We start from the raw sequence: 15,446 nt of genomic DNA, 5'->3' as shown, positions 1-15,446 counted from the left end.
CCGGGGAGGGCTATTAAAAGCTGCTGACGTAGGAGCGGACGGCCATCTTTGATGAGGGCACGGCTCCCGGTCCATTGAAGAAGGAGACCCGGGGAGGTCAGCAGCGGCTGTCCTTGCCTCCCAGCTGCGGCACCGACCCACCGACCCCGCAGCCGCGGCCCGGCGTAGCGCTCCAGAAGCCGAGGTAAGGGTGGGAGACCACCGGGGGGGACCGGCTTGTCAGGGGGGAGGGGGCGGTATTAACGAAAAGGAAATGAAAAAAAGGCTATATTTAAAGAGGGACCTGCTCGGCTTTTTGTCTCCAGCCTCTGGGCTGCTACGGGGACGGAGGAAGGCAGGGAGAGGGGTGTAATTTCGCCGCCAGCCTCATCGCCGCCTGGAGCCAGGGGAGGGAGCCGGGCTCTGCTCCTCCGCCGTAGCGGGCTCGCTTGCGGGTGGCAGGAGGCCGGCGGAGAAGGGAAGCCCGGGGGAGGTAGGAGGAGAAGAGGAAGGAGCGCCGTTCCCCCCCTCCCCGGAGCGGGAAGAAGGGTCTGCGGGCGCTCTGCCCTGCTCGGCCGGACCGGGCTGCTGCCGCCCGGGGCACTGCAGCGCCTGCACCGCGCCGGGCTGCGGCGGCGCGTCAGCACCGCGGACAGAGGCGGCGGTGCGGAGCGGTGCGGGGGGGTGGTGTGTGAAAGCCAGCACCGCGGACAGCGCCCGGCCCCCTCCGCTCCGCTCCGCGGGCAGCGCCCGGCGTTTCAGCACGGTGGAGGGACAAGGCGGGAGAGGTTCAGCACCGCGGAGAGCGCCGCCGTGCCCCCTGCGCGGCCGCGGATGCCGGCGCGGCGCCCTCCCGCCGGCAGCGCGCAAGGCTGGCCGCGCCGCGGAGGCGGCAGTGCTGCAGCGCCCTGCGGCTCCGCACCTCCCCCCGGGCTGCCCTCCCCGGCGAGCCCCCGCCATGCCGCACGGGGAAGAGCCTTCCCCCTCTGGAAAGCGGCGGTGCTGGCTCGTTCCAGGACAGGACCGCAGGCGGAAACAGTTGCGGGGGTCCCCCCGGCAGCTCAGAATGCGAAGAGGGAGAAATTAAAGAAGAAAAAAAAGGCAAATAGCTTCAGTTCCTAAAATTAATCGGCGCTTAGCACTTCGGCCTCTGTCCCTGCCCTTCCGCGGGTGGAGAGGTATTTGCGTAAGGGAAACGGGGGGTTACGTAACGCCCAGCCCGCAGGGTCCCTCCGGGGCCGGGCATTGCCCGCGGGGACCAGCAGCAGCCCCCCGGGGCTCCCCCGCGCCCGCGGAGGCTCCGCGCTCCTGGCCCTCGGCGTCCCCCTCTTCGCTCCGCGCAGCGCCGCTGCTCCTCCGGCGTCTCCAGTGCCTCTGTGCGCCCGGGGACTGGGGGGCTTCCCAAGCGGTGAGATGGGGGGGGGAAGAGGGCTGAGCTTTGTCCCGTCCCCCGTCCCTCCGCGGCCGCTCTGCGGAGCGGTGCGGATCCCGCCGCCTTATGTAACGCTCCGCCCGGGCTGCCCCGTCACGGCCGGGCTGGTGCGGGGGGCGGCGGTGGAACCGCACGGCACGCCTGGCCCCGGCTCCCCCCGTCCCCGGCGGTCCTCCGCCCTCCTCGTCCTTTCCACTCCCCGGCCCCCCAATCTTCCCAAACCCTTCGGTGCGGCTCATTGCTGGCGAAGTTGGTAACTTCGCTGCTTTCTGCGGGGCAAATAAACAAGGGGGGAAAGGGGGGATCGGGCTGCGCGTCCAGACACTGCGCTGCGTAGCTGCGTCAAACCACGGCCGCGGGATCTGCCAGATTTACGTGCTTGGCTTGAATAATTGCTGCTGGTTTCGTTCCCAGCTGAAAAGGGGGGGGCGGGAAGGGGGGGCTGGTCTGCAGCGCAGCCCGGGGGTGGCGGAGCAGCCCCACAACCCATACCTGGCTGCTGCCAGCCCTGGCCACAGCATCCGCAAGGACACGCCTGTCCTGCACCCCCCACCCCATCCTAGCTCTAGGCATGGAACAACACTCCCATTGACCGTGGCAACACAAAGATGGTGCGGGGCAGCCATCCCTGTGGGTGACAAGGGAAGGGATGGGACCATCTGGGAGATGAGTGCCCCGTGGGGTACAGCTGGGGAAGCGACTCTCTCCTTGTGCCCCATCTCCCTGCACATCCTTGCATCATGGGCAAAGATGCCAGTCTAGGAAAAAGCAGCAGTGGTTTTCCATTGCTTCTGCATAGTGCAGAAGGGGTCAGCCAGGAGGTGACCACTGAAGAGTTTGATACCTAGGATGAGTGCCAAAAAGACAACAGAAGTGACCAAACTGAAGGTGCAAGCAGGCCTGATTTGCAAAAGCAAGAGCTTGAGGCTGCCTCTGAAGTCAACAGGAGCTGTGGAAACTCAGCATGTTATGAAACAAAATGTAGTTAAATAGCAACCCCCAAATAAATACAGCTTAACTTTCTTTCTACAACTAATGAGAAAATTAGAGTGGCGTTTACAAGAGCACTCAGGACCAGGCTCTGTGTCCACTGAACTCATGAGGGCAGTGAAAGAAAGAACAGCAGAATCCAGCCAGTATCGAACCCTCAAAATACGTCTAATGAGACACAGCTCCAATTTGCAGATTTATTGCACTGGAGGTTGGAGCTGCTTTTCAGGTCAATGGAAAGCTTTTCATTTGTCTCCGTAGGCTTTAGGTATGGCAACAAACAGCAAGATTGAAGTACTAAGGCAATTAAAGCATGCTCTCTACCTAATGCTTGCACTGCTTTAACTGAGCAAGGTAACAACAAAATCCTGTCAGTATGAACACCTTCAGCAATTTTTATGCCTATGTATCATGAGACTACAGCTTCTGCGTATGTAGCAACCCTTGGGGAAAAATGGAAAGTATATGGCACAGTGTAGGGCTCACTTTGTTAATGTTTTCTTCTCTCAGAAATGTAGGGAAGCCTAGGAAGAGAAGAAATTTGTTTATCTTTGCCTTGGCTTGTCACACAACTACTCTTTCTGGTACCTTTTCCTGAATCTCTGTCATAACTCTTTATAATATAAGCACAGTACTTTCATCTGTACGTTTTTATACACAGACACACACACACTCATTTCAGAGATTTCTAGGGTTATAAGCTAGGTAACCCCACAACAAAAGTAGACTGACTTTGCAGCCCTCATTGGGAAGACTGCATTCTTCCACCTGTGAAGTTTCATCCACCACTACCAACGCAGTCACCTTCGGGCTGGGCGAGTGCCAGGCAATCTGTAACAATAGACTTGTTCAAGCGTTTTAGAGCATGTAACAGAGAGAAGAATAATGCATTGCTTGAGAGCTGCAGCAGGATGCAGATCTGAGGCAGATCACGATTACCTCTAGGAAGCTGGACTTTGGAGCGGCACCAGGGCTCACATATCTACTCCTGGGAGTGCTGGATATAGTTTGTCAAGGCCATCAGTTATCAAAGAATAGTTTATTTCTTTTTAGCTCATTATTTTTGAGCCTTAAATGAGATCTTTGCCCTTAGCTTCAATAAACTCTGGCTTTCTTCCCTACTGACCTTGCAGATTTAGCTTGCCGCATTGTATTGCAACGAGCACTTCTCCAAAACACACAAGTTATATTCCTAGTTCTTGTCTATCACCCCTTTGTTACTCCCTCCACAAACACTTAGCTACATACTCCCACCAGCAAAATCTGCCTCTCATCAGATGAGTTTTCAGTTTGCTGTCCCACATCCCACTGAATTTTCTAGGACTTTCCTTTCCACCAAGCACAAAGACAAGTCAACTTCACAGGCTCAAAATTGTTTTTTCCTGCTTTATGATGGCCCTATGGCTGATGTTGCAAGACTCAAAAGTGGACTTGAATGGCCTAGAGGAAGTGTTTTAATCACTTGCCCTGTTATTTTAGAAGGAAATTTAGCTTTGCCTTTACACCTTTCATTGTGTTGACTTGCTATTTCCTCATCACTTACCTCATCTTCATTCTCACCTACAATCCTCTTTTGACTACTGTTAAAGAGCACTGTGATGAAAGAAAGACAAACTCGGGTAAAGAATTAGGACCCTGATGTGAAGGGAGGTGAGCATGGACTTCTGATTTTGATTATTCCAAGGATTCTAATACTTCTACTTGTGAGGTAGACTTTGCATGAAGCTCTGAATAAGCTCACCAGTCAGGTTGTGTGCTGCTGGAGATGAGTGGAGGGTATGGAAAGCTTTCTACTCCCAGCAATGGGTGCATATTGATCAGCCCTGCAGTCCAAGAAGAAACCCTGCACATCATTTTGTGGGACTTGTAACAAAGAGAACATTTAGCAGTTTAGGTTTTTCAAAGGGAAACAAGTGCTGCATACATGTCCCCTCTGAAATATGTAATTCTAAAGAGAATTCAATCATTGCATTATAACCTCTTTCTATTAATAATGAGAGATATGGTATCTTATCTTACCCACTGGAGAAAGCTGAATTCTACTACAAGCACAGGGAGGAGAGGAAGGAAATACTAAGTAATTAATCATTGCTGTTCCTGGCCTTTGAAAGCTGAAAGATAATGCTGACAAATCTGTGCTGTCTGGCTATTTAAAAGAAAAAGATTTTTTAGTTGGTTTTTTTTGTTGTTTTGTTTTGTTTTAATTTATTTTAGAGCTAACAATGCTCTGTTGCGCTTTTAAAATGGGATTTAACTTATTATTGGGCCACACTGTCAATTGGTGTGAATTAGCATAACTGAGTGCTGTGCTACACTACAGGCTGAAGAGCTCCCGAGCTGGGGCTCACCATTCGTGTTTTAAAACAGAAATAGGTATACTTGCTGAAGGAGCAGGTTTTTCTATAAACAGAAGTAACTTGAAATGCCATCCCCCCAAAACCTATTTTTTACCAGCCTGGTTTCATTGTTGCAGATTCTCACAGACAAAGTTCACACAGTTAGTCTGCCTCAGAAATGGTGACAGTAAGCAACGATGAAGCAGTGGAGGAGGACTACTGCATGTTACAGCTGTATTTCAGGTTGGGTTCTGCTGCACTCTGCTGGTACATAACACCAGCATAACTTTTTATATGGTGTAAAACCCAGGACACAGCTGAGTTTTTCCTAGAGGCACATCTGTGTGCAGAAAAATTCAGAACTGCATAAATGGATGTAGAACAAAATGAAACCTGCACTTCCAGGTGCAGTTTGATTTCACAGACTGCACTTCCTAGCAGTAGCCATTCATTTTTCTTCCAAACTGGGAAGTAGTGGGAAGTTTTCCTGCATTCCAGTAAATACACAGGAAAATTATGCTTCTTTCACCAAGTTTTTTAAGACAATATTTTCAGTATTTGAGTACTCAGACTTATTACTGGTGGAGTAGAAGTATAAAAGAACAAAGGCAAAGTCAAGTCTCACTGTACACATTTCTAAAACAGAAAGATGGGAACTGTTCTTATACATTTTTACTATAATTATAGTTTTCCTTGTGCTTTTAATATGATAAAGTTATTGTGCCAGAGTTTACTGGTAGAATCCATGAGCAAAATGATAGTTATCATAGCCTGTGTCAGTGCTAACAACTAAAATTTATATCCTAGACATTACAAAAGGATGCTTCATGTAGGTGATTTTTGAAATTAATGCAAGATTTGCTATTTCTTACTCAAAACCTACCAATTAACAGGGACGTGCACATACAAAGGCACTGCAGAGTGCTTGGTGGGGCACGTTTGTAATTTTACGTTGATCGCTTCCATCTCCCGCATTTTCTCAGAAGCATATCCTTACTAAAAATCCCAGGCAGCAAATCTCCAAAGGCTTTCACAGTCACTAGCCTGCCAAAGAGATTAGAAGACTAGTGTGGAGTGGGCTGAAAACTAAAGGCTTCGATCACATCATAGCTATGGTCTTTGTCATGATGTATTTATTTATTATAATTACTCTCCACCCAAAGGAGAGTTCTGTTTCTGGGTTGCAATACAGTTGTACCAGAAGAAATAATTTATTTTTTCTTTCATATAAACCAGTTATTTGGAAGATGTGCCAACAGTTCCTTTGGTTTCTTCCCCTCCCCTGGAAATTATAGCTCACAGTGGGACTGTGCAGATGCCAGTTCATTGATCTGCCCTACAGAGGTAAATATATTTCCTCCAGCTACTCTAAAAAATGTCACGAAACAAAAGTATACTTCTTCAGAAGAGATGATCTGTCAAAATAGTGTTACTATTCACTGATTTTTTCTTTTTTTAACAAGAACAGAAGTGTTCCATGCTTATTTAAGCATCTTTTAAAAGAAAAGGTACTAAAATTAGCTTCGCCATGCTTTAGATGCAAATTAAAGTTTTCTTTCTCCCCTCTGCGTTAGCATTTTTTGGTTCAGTCTGGTCCTCATTCACATCCTTAGACACCTCACCATTTACCTCAAAAGGATTTAGACAAGCTTGCATTCCTGCAGGCATCAGGGAATTGCTCTTTGATTCAGCCCAGCGCTGCTGCTGCCTGGTACGCCTCTGCACAATGTGTGCACACATGGACACACACCTCTCCGAGCTCAGGGTTGCCTGTGCTGAACAGCGCTGACCCCAGAGGTGACTGACACTGTTAGGAGAGAAATTTCTGTTCTCTATTTAATAGGCACAGACATCTCTTAGGAATAATTTGTTCTTGCAGAAAACAGTAAGAAAGCTATTGCAATTTATTGGACTAGAGGTGTTCAGTAACAGTCACTTTAGCTTCAGATATTGTGGTTTAGTGATTAAAGCACAGGGGCTGCACCCAGAATATTCAGGTGCAAGTATCACACACTAAATCAACATAACCGTTGTCAAGTACCTCAATTGCCTCCATCCACAGAAGAAAGAACTGAGATTTAAACAACTTCTAGTTTGCATTCCTCACCTTCAGATGGAGGACAAGTATCCTGTACCTTTGGAAAGATATTTTCATGTATTTTAGGGCATAGCAGTCTCCACTGCCAGGGGTTGGTGACCTAAAAATTCATACCCCTACAATGCAACATCCTCCCAGCAGAGGCGATTACCATTTACTTAGTGTTCAAGGGGGTGTTACACGTGATTGTCCCCTTCAGGTTTGTAAAAGGCTTGGCTGGAAGGTGCCGTATGAACCCAGATTATTAGTTTTATATTCATGATAGCAAAAGAAGAAAGGAAACTCAGACCAGAAGGTAGATGAAACATTCATGCATTTGATGGTGCTCTCATGGCCAGGCATAACACAAGACAATGAGTTTGCCAGAGCCATGCATTTTGCCAGATCCGCATTAAGCTGCAGGGGGAGAGCAGGACCGAGCCCTCTCTCTTCCACAGCACTGGTTCCAAACAGCTGAATGTACAACCCAGATATGTTTTGTGAATATTTGAGTATTTCAGCCAAACATTTGCTTTTCCGGAGAGTATTCACCTAAGTGACACTCAAGTTCGTGAAAAGCCCTCAAGAAACAAAGGTATGTGAACCCAATTAAATTGGAATTCACTGCTGACTTCTAAGAGCCGTTCTCCTCAGAGAAGCATTTGTTTTATTTGCTCAGCTGTATGGAGACATGTATTTGTTGCCTAGCCTTTTGAAGGATTTCCTACAGGTTTTTTGCCATTAAAAACATGTTCTTGGGATATGGTATCGGGTTTTGCAATTCCTGAAAATATATGTCTTTTATTATACCAACAAGAGGAGCAAGAGACAGGAAGGCCAACAGCAGCAAAGGGGTTTAAGATGACACTTGAATTCATGAAGGGGATTATATGATGTAGCTGTTGGTGGTCACAAGAGACTAGACTTGATAAGGCAGCAAGTTTCTTCAAGTCTGATTTTCCTAAGAGGTTTTTCTTATTTAAAAAAAGAAAAGAGAGGAGAAAAAAAAAAAAGGTCTGGATGGCTCTCTGCTGTGGTGAAGGCTTGTCAGTTTAGTTCATTTTAGAGATGAGCAGGTCAAGAAAGAGACAGTGGAAAAAACCCTTGAGGCACCAGGAATGCACTAAGTATAATTGAAAATGCTCTAGACCACTTCTGTAACGCAACAGTAGGGCCATCTGCAGGCCTCAAATTTTCAATATTAGCAAGGCATTTTTAAATTATTGCATCGTCTAGTTCCCTTTTTCTTAATTAACTGCTCTAAATAGTACAAAATAGCTGCTCCTGGAGCAACTTTTAGGCTCTGAAGATCATTTTCTAAGCCTTGTAAACAAGAACTGGTGTGCATTTCTAACAGATTGACAAATAAGAACGCAAGACAGCTGCAGACATCACAAAAAAGGTGTTAGCTACTGTAGTACCCCAATTCCCAGATTAGTGCCTTAGTAACTATACTGTCTTTTTGTTACCTGGAGTTTGGGGTCTCCTCCCAGTCCCACCTCACCTTACCCAGCCTCAGCTTTCTGTTCTCCGCATATTCCCCATATGCTCTGAGGGAAACTACCGTCCCAAGAAAGGGAGATGCAAGGAAAGACTCCTTTCAGCCCCATTCAGGACAGGGGTCTTGGTGTGCTGGTATGGACAGAGAAGGCATTACATGCAGCAGGCCACCCAGAACACGGGGAAAGAGGAGGAAGACAGGAACACAGTGCAGGTGGAGATGAAGAGCTCTTAGGTCCTGGCTACATAAGCACCCTCAGCTACAAGGTCCCCAGTGCTTCCTTCTCCTTTGACTGGTTCATTGAGTAAGAGGCCAGAAGAGGTTACCCATCAACAAGCTGAACCCCCTATAAAACAGAACATCCCACAGGCTATAGGGCTGTAGAAGTATTAACTTCTTCTCCAGCAGTACAATTATGCAATCTCAATTTCAAAAATTGCCCGTGGTGGAGAATATTACAATATATGGGTTTTAATTGAACAGTGAAATCCTATAAATTTTTTATTGTGGATGCAACCATTTATCTGCAAAGTTATTAAACTTCTATGTAGATTGATGAGCAGCTCTGCTGCTGCCCTACTGTGCTTTTCCCATGGTTATTTCTATTCCTTTATGGAGTAACACTTGTTTTCCTCTTTAATGTTCATATTCTTGAGAGCTCCATTCTGTCCCAATCAGGATCCCGTTATATTTCTGTTCCTTCCTTGAGCCCAGAAAGCCTTTTCTTGCACTTAAGACATTACTTACAAAGCTTTTAAAAGATTCCCCAGCCTGTCAGGTGAAGAGATAGGACACTCATCCAATAGCCAGACACACTCCGTGATGCTGGAGATTAGATCTTCAAGCACAGAATGTGAGACTCCAGAGCTGTTTACAGATTTCAGTTTCTTTACCTTCTTTTTGTGGTCTAGCCTGTCTTTGTGGTGACATTTCCAAGAAATGTGTTGTCCCTCAGTTGTTCTGCAAACAAAAAGCTCTTCCATTCATGCCTGCAGCCAGAATCTATTTTTCAAAACAATCTATTTCCCATATAGAGTCAGAGACCCTTCAGAATTTCACCAGGCTTTCCACTATGGTCAAACATGGTAGGCCAAATCCTGGGCTTAGAAGAATTACTTGTATCTTAACCAGACAGTGATCCACTGTCCCAATAAGGCTGAAGAAGGGGACCAGAAAATAAAAAAGAGAAGAAAATAACTAGGGGAATGAAAAAAAACCCAACCAAACCCCAAAAACCCACAAAAAGAGACAAAAGCCAGGCAGACTAAAATAAGAGAAAGGACAGGGTAGACTTTTGATTAATTCTCTTTCTTGATAGTCTTTCACTATCAGCACACCAATGATAATTACCTAGACTTAACAAGCAAACTTCAATACTCAAGTTTCTGGTAGGAGCATCTTAAAAGTGCCCTGAAGTGTTAGGTTATAACACATTCTCACTCCTGGTGTCCAGCCTGCACCCCTTTAGCAGACACAACCTTCTGATCAATCTTTGCATTTTAAAATGTAGAGGGGGTGCAGAGGTACGCCCTTACTCCTAATCTCATGAAGAGTTTGGATTAGTCTTACTTCTTTCACTAAGAGAAGAAAACCTGTAGTGGTTGGTGGGCATCAACCCTAAATGGACCCCAAGCTCACATTCTAGTGTTTTCCTTTACCTTCAACTTTTCTGCTAGATACTTTCTTCAAGTGCCAATCTTTCTGGCACCAGATCTCTTAGCAAGAAAGCCAGCCCAGTGAGAAAGCAAAGCCACCTTAGCTGTTTAATAACCCCAAGTCTGACTGATTCTTGAGTCAAGCTCTCTGCACTGCCAGCTGCGGGCAAAAATGGGGAGGGGAAAGACCTGGCTGCAGGGTGTCCTCCTCTTCCTCCTCTGTCCTGCTGCCAGACAGAGGAAGAGCAGACCCTAGGGAGGGAGGCAGAGGGGTGGCATTCACATGCAGGCCTACAACTTGGCGTGACATCTAGGGGCAACAGACACATCACAACATTATTTTGTGCACACAATACATGTTCTTCATGTATTCAAGCTATGCTGTTCTTAAGGGATGCAGCAAGTTAATAGAAAAGGGGAAAATTATGAACCAGCCCATGCTAGAAAAGGGGGAAATTAGGAACCAGCCAGAGTTTAGCCACAATGAAGTCTTACAGATGCATATAAAGGCACCAAGACACCAGGATGGTGGTATTTGTGAGAACTATTCCCCTGTAGTTAGTGTTTCAAAGACAAATAGCTGAGCAAAATGTTAATGACTGCTATCTACTTGCTGTGGTATTTGAGACACGCACTTGCTCTGCAGCACTTACATTGAAAATAAAAACAAACCACTGCTTGTGATATCACAAGGTAGAGACCAGGCCTTTTCCTTTTGGCTAGAAAGTCTAAAAAAAGGCACTCTTTTCAAGTGTGTTAGAAATAGAAGCCTATTTTAGAAGAGACATGAAGTTATCAGTGCAAATTAATAGCGCCAGATGGGGGGTTAAATTACTGCCTTACAGCTGAAGACATGAGACAGAATGAAAGTGGTAGACTATAAAAAGGGTATCACCAGAAGTGATGAGATCCCACTGCGAGGTGGGATTTGTGAACACTGTGTTCGTGCTTGTAAGCAGTTGCTCAGATGAAGGGTTTTATGGCCCAGAGCGAGGGAGAGAAAGGAAAAGAATCACAGTGATTTTAAAAATCTTGTCTCATAGTTTACTGCTTTGCTCAGGACAAGCTGTCCAGCAGCACAAGCTACAATTAAATATCATAGAGCTTTGTCTCCTAGGCTGGCACACAGCCACCAGGACAGGGGAGCTCACCAGAGCAGTCAAATAAATGTGGCTGTGTATTGGGTTTGCGTGGTAAGGTTTTGGAAGTGTGGGGGCTACAGGGGTGACTTCTGTGAGAAGCTGCTAGAAGCTTCTCCTATGTCCGACAGCCAATGCTAGCCGGCTCCAAGACGGACCCACTGCTGGCCAAGGCTGAGCCAATCAGCGACAGTGGTAGCACCTCTGGGATAACAGATTTAAGAAGGGGGAGAAAAAAAAATCCCTGTGCAACTGCAGCCAGAGAGAGGAGTGAGAACATGTGAGAGGAACAACTCTGCAGACACCCACGTCAGTGAAGAAGGAGGGGGAGGAGATGCTCCAGGCGCCGGAGCACAGATTCCCCTGCAGCCCATGGGGTAGACCATGGTGAGGCAGGCTGTCCCCCTGCAGCCCATGGAGGTCCATGGTGGAGCAGATATCCACCTGCAGCCCGAGGATGACCCCACGCCGGGACAGGCGGATGCCCGAAGGAGGCTGTGACCCTGTGGGAAGCCTGTGCTGGAGCAGGCTCCTGGCAGGACCTGTGGCCCCGTGGAGAGAGGAGCCCATGTTGGAGCAGTCTGTGCCTGAAGGACTGCAGCCCATGAAAGGGACCCACGCTGGAGCAGTTCAAGAACTGCAGCCCATGGGAAGGACTCACTTTGGAGAAGTTCTTGGAGGACTGTCTCCCGTGAGAGGCACCCCATGCTGGAGCAGGGGAAGAGTGTGAGGAGTCCTCCCTCTGAGAAGGAAGGAGCAGCAGAAACAATGTGTGATAAACTGATGACAACCCCCATTCCCTGTCCCCCTGCGCCACTCGTGGGGAGGAGGTAGAGAATTTGGGAGTTAAGTTGAGCCCAGGAAGAAGGGAGGGATGGGCGGAAGGTGTTTTAAGATTTAGTTTTTTATTTCTCATTACCTTACTCTGATTTGATTGGTAATAAGTTAAACTAATTTCCCCAAGTCTGGTCTGTTTTCCTTGTGAGGGTAATTGGTGAGTGATCTCTCCCTGTCCTTATCTCGACCCACGAGCTTTACATTATGTTTTCTCTCCCCTGTCCAGTTGAGGAGGGGAGCAATAGTGCAGCTTTGGTGGGCACCTGGTGTCCGGCCGGGGTCAACCCACAACAGGCTGTTGAGCCAGGACAGCACTAACTGGGTCAGCTTCCAGAGCAACAGGGAGATTTGTCAGAAAAATTCTAGGTTTAAGGGTGTTGTTACTGAAAAACAGCAGTTCTTACATTAAGAAAGCAATTCTTTAATATAGGTATTTCTCAAAACATTTCAGTTATGTTTCACTTGGGTAGGAAGAATGTTTCTTTCTATCTCATTCCCACTTTCACTGGGTAAAGAGAAAGTAGAAAACCACTTTTGCTGATTATGAATAGGGCAAGGAAAAAAATGAAGAAGGATTATAGAAAAATGTTCAAATACTGTAGCGTTCGCTACATATCAAGGTGCCGCGATTAGATCACTGGTCAGCCCGGACCAGGGAAAAAGACAGATAACACACACAGTGTGAGCGCCAACTTCCGCCTTTTATTGCGCAGTTAATGCCTTTTATACTAACAAGGGTAGGCGGGATTACAGATAAGTCATAGGGCTGCGACTAACCCTCCATCTTTCTGTGACATCGCTAGATCTTCCGAATGCCGTACCCTACAAAATACCAAGTCCTCAGCAAAAATGGGTCAACCCAAAAAACCAAAGAAGAACAATTTTGCAAAGCCTTTTAGACCAGCAGTTGGACTAAGCATGCCCTGATGCACAAAGACCTATAGGTATGTGCCAGACACACTTGTGCAGGCTGTTAGCAACAGGATGGCTAAGAATCTGCCATGAGCAGGTCCTACCAGCCAGAGAGAGCCCTTCTCTAGCTGACACCCCTTGCCGGTAATAAGACACCCTACAGATCTGAAATAACCAGAACAATAGATAAAAGAAAAGGCAGTTGTTTCAGGGGCAGGATGCTTCCCATTTCAACTGAGTATTTAGTCCCAGATGCTTAGCTGGGGTAAATCAGTACAGCACCATTGTAATCAGAAGAGCAAACCTGATTGGCACCATGTGGAGATCCTAACAACAACTGACTTAAAAACACACTTTAAGAGGAAGAGGAAGGTCTTTTTGGCAGTAATTAAGCACTTTTTAACTCTCTGGGCACAGTAACAAAGGACCCTATTCAAAAAGCAAACATCTTAAGTGCAAACACTTTAATAATGCATAGCTGCATTATGCAGAAGACAAGCTGTGGAGCTGCTCCTCCTTTCCAAGGGAAGTGCAGCATGCAATTGGAGCACACAGCTCAAGATGGAGGCTCAGGAAGCATTGAAGGTCATTCCTCACATGCCCTAAGAAAACAGGGGCTGCACTTGAGGTCTTCTGCACGCCACAAAGAACCAACAGCACAATCCCTGCCTAAATCTCAGAGTTAATAATAATTTAATTCTCTGACTGAGAAACTATGCAGAAAGTTACATATATAAAAACATACAGTGGTTTATAGAAGACAGGAACATAGCCTATTCTATAAAACCCTTAATCAGTTGAGCGTAATAGGAATTTTGCTATGAATCATCATATGCCGGCATTTGTGAGGCTGCACCTCAAGTACTGTGTTCAGTTTTGGGCCCCTCACTACAGGAAAGACATTGAGCTGCTGGAGCGTGTCCAGAGAAGGGCAACCAAGTTGGTGAGGGGCCTGGAGCACAAGTCTTATGAGGAGCGGCTGAGGGAGCTGGGGCTGTTTAGTTTAGAGAAGAGGAGGCTGAGGGGAGACCTTATCACTCTTTACAACTACCTGAAAGGGGGGTTGTAGTGAGGTGGGTGCTGGTCTCTTCTGTCAGGTGGCTGGAGATACGACAAGAGGAAAGGGCTGCAAGTTGTGGCAAGGGAGGTTTAGATTGGATATTAGGAAAAATTTCTTTACTGAAAGGGTTGTCAGGTATTGGAACAGGCTGCCCACGGAAGTGGTTGAGTCACCATCCCTAGAGGTATTAAAAAAGCGCATAGACAAGGCACTTTCGGGATATGGTTTAGTGGGCGTGGTTGATAGTTGGACTCGATGATCTTGAAGGTCTTTCCAACCTAAATGATTCTATGATTCTATGATTCTATGTCTAAAGGAGAACTTGCTCAGGTCCTCTCTCCAGCATGGAAGAGCAGAACTGACTCATCTCTACTGAATCTGTTCTCTAAGTCCAGAGCAGGGGCAAGGCTGAGAAAAGTGGCTCATCATCACCTCAATAATCACATGGCTGAGATACTCTCAAGGTATGACTCAGCTGAAGAAGCGAGAGAACAATTTGCAGCCAATCAATTATATAGTGAAATCCCCATAATTTTTCTGTATTTTGGGAATGCTCACCACAAATTTTGATTTTTCTTGACTTCCTCTTCATCTGAAATGATTTGATGGGTCTTTTCTCAGAAAATAATTTCTAGATCTTCAGACTGCTCATTGCACACGTTTGTAGCTCCACCTGTGCTGCCTTCCTTCCATTTTGTACAGAGGGCTTTCTGCTCCCCTAGTGAGTGTGCAAGGGCTACAGATGTAGGAAGAGTGAAAAGCTTGTGTTTCAAATCCAGAATTTGCTCTTATGAATATACTTAATTAAACATTTCCAAAAGTGATGTTTCGGCAAGCATTAGTTCCAGTAATTTTGCCCACAAGATTTTTGATAGGAATCTTAACAGAAGCATGTGAAATAATATTGTTTTGAGGCACCAGGAAGGAGGATGCTATTAAAAATGCAGGATTGCAGCTGGGTATATGTTGGTCACATTTCCTCAGCTGAGCTATCATGTTCACCTCTGCAGAAATAGCAACTGTCACTAGCAACAGTCACAAGAGATGCAGCCCACAGAGAATCACATTGAGCAAAGAAGAATATCTAGGACAGTGATTTAGCTTGTCTGGATTATAATGTTCCTCATAGATGCTTTAACATTGTTAAAAGGCCTCCTAAAGGAAGACGACAGGCTATTCAGGTCTGCCATGAGTAAAATAGAGGAACAAATAGCAATTGCGGGAAGGCTAATATAGTATGATACAGCTACATGAAAAATTCTAAGCAAGTTGCTGGGAATGCTGGAACAAGAACATTCAGCCTGAATTTTAGAAAATCCCTTTCTGTGCTGCCATATGTTGTAATATGGGAAAGAACCACAAAACTGGCTTTGAACCAGTGAGGTGTAAAAAGTTTTTGTTGCCTGGGTGACAGTCTCATTTTCACAGACTCCTGGCCCAGTAGTCACTCTGGGAGGGGACATAGCAAACAAGATGCATGAGATCAATAAGTGTCCATCTCAAGCCAGGGGTGGATTACTTTGAGCTG

The 15,446-nt window shown here is 46.5% G+C and overlaps 1 protein-coding gene across 1 annotated transcript in view; it reads left to right on the top strand.

The window, feature by feature from the left end:
* The first annotated feature begins 44 nt into the window (after positions 1-44).
* SNAP25 (synaptosomal-associated protein, 25kDa) overlaps positions 45-15,446 on the top strand; it is a 66,253-nt gene continuing 50,851 nt past the window's right edge. Inside the window, exon 1 of the mRNA XM_010574809.1 lies at positions 45-184. The gene's annotated coding sequence lies outside the window, so the exon portion shown is untranslated. The remainder of the gene's footprint in view (positions 185-15,446) is intronic.

This window comes from Haliaeetus leucocephalus, unplaced genomic scaffold, assembly GCF_000737465.1.
Source record: "Haliaeetus leucocephalus isolate CR32 unplaced genomic scaffold, Haliaeetus_leucocephalus-4.0 Scaffold450, whole genome shotgun sequence".
NCBI lineage: Eukaryota > Metazoa > Chordata > Aves > Accipitriformes > Accipitridae > Haliaeetus > Haliaeetus leucocephalus.
The sequence above is the reverse complement of the archived record's forward strand: the minus strand, read 5'-3'. Positions and strand labels throughout refer to the sequence as shown.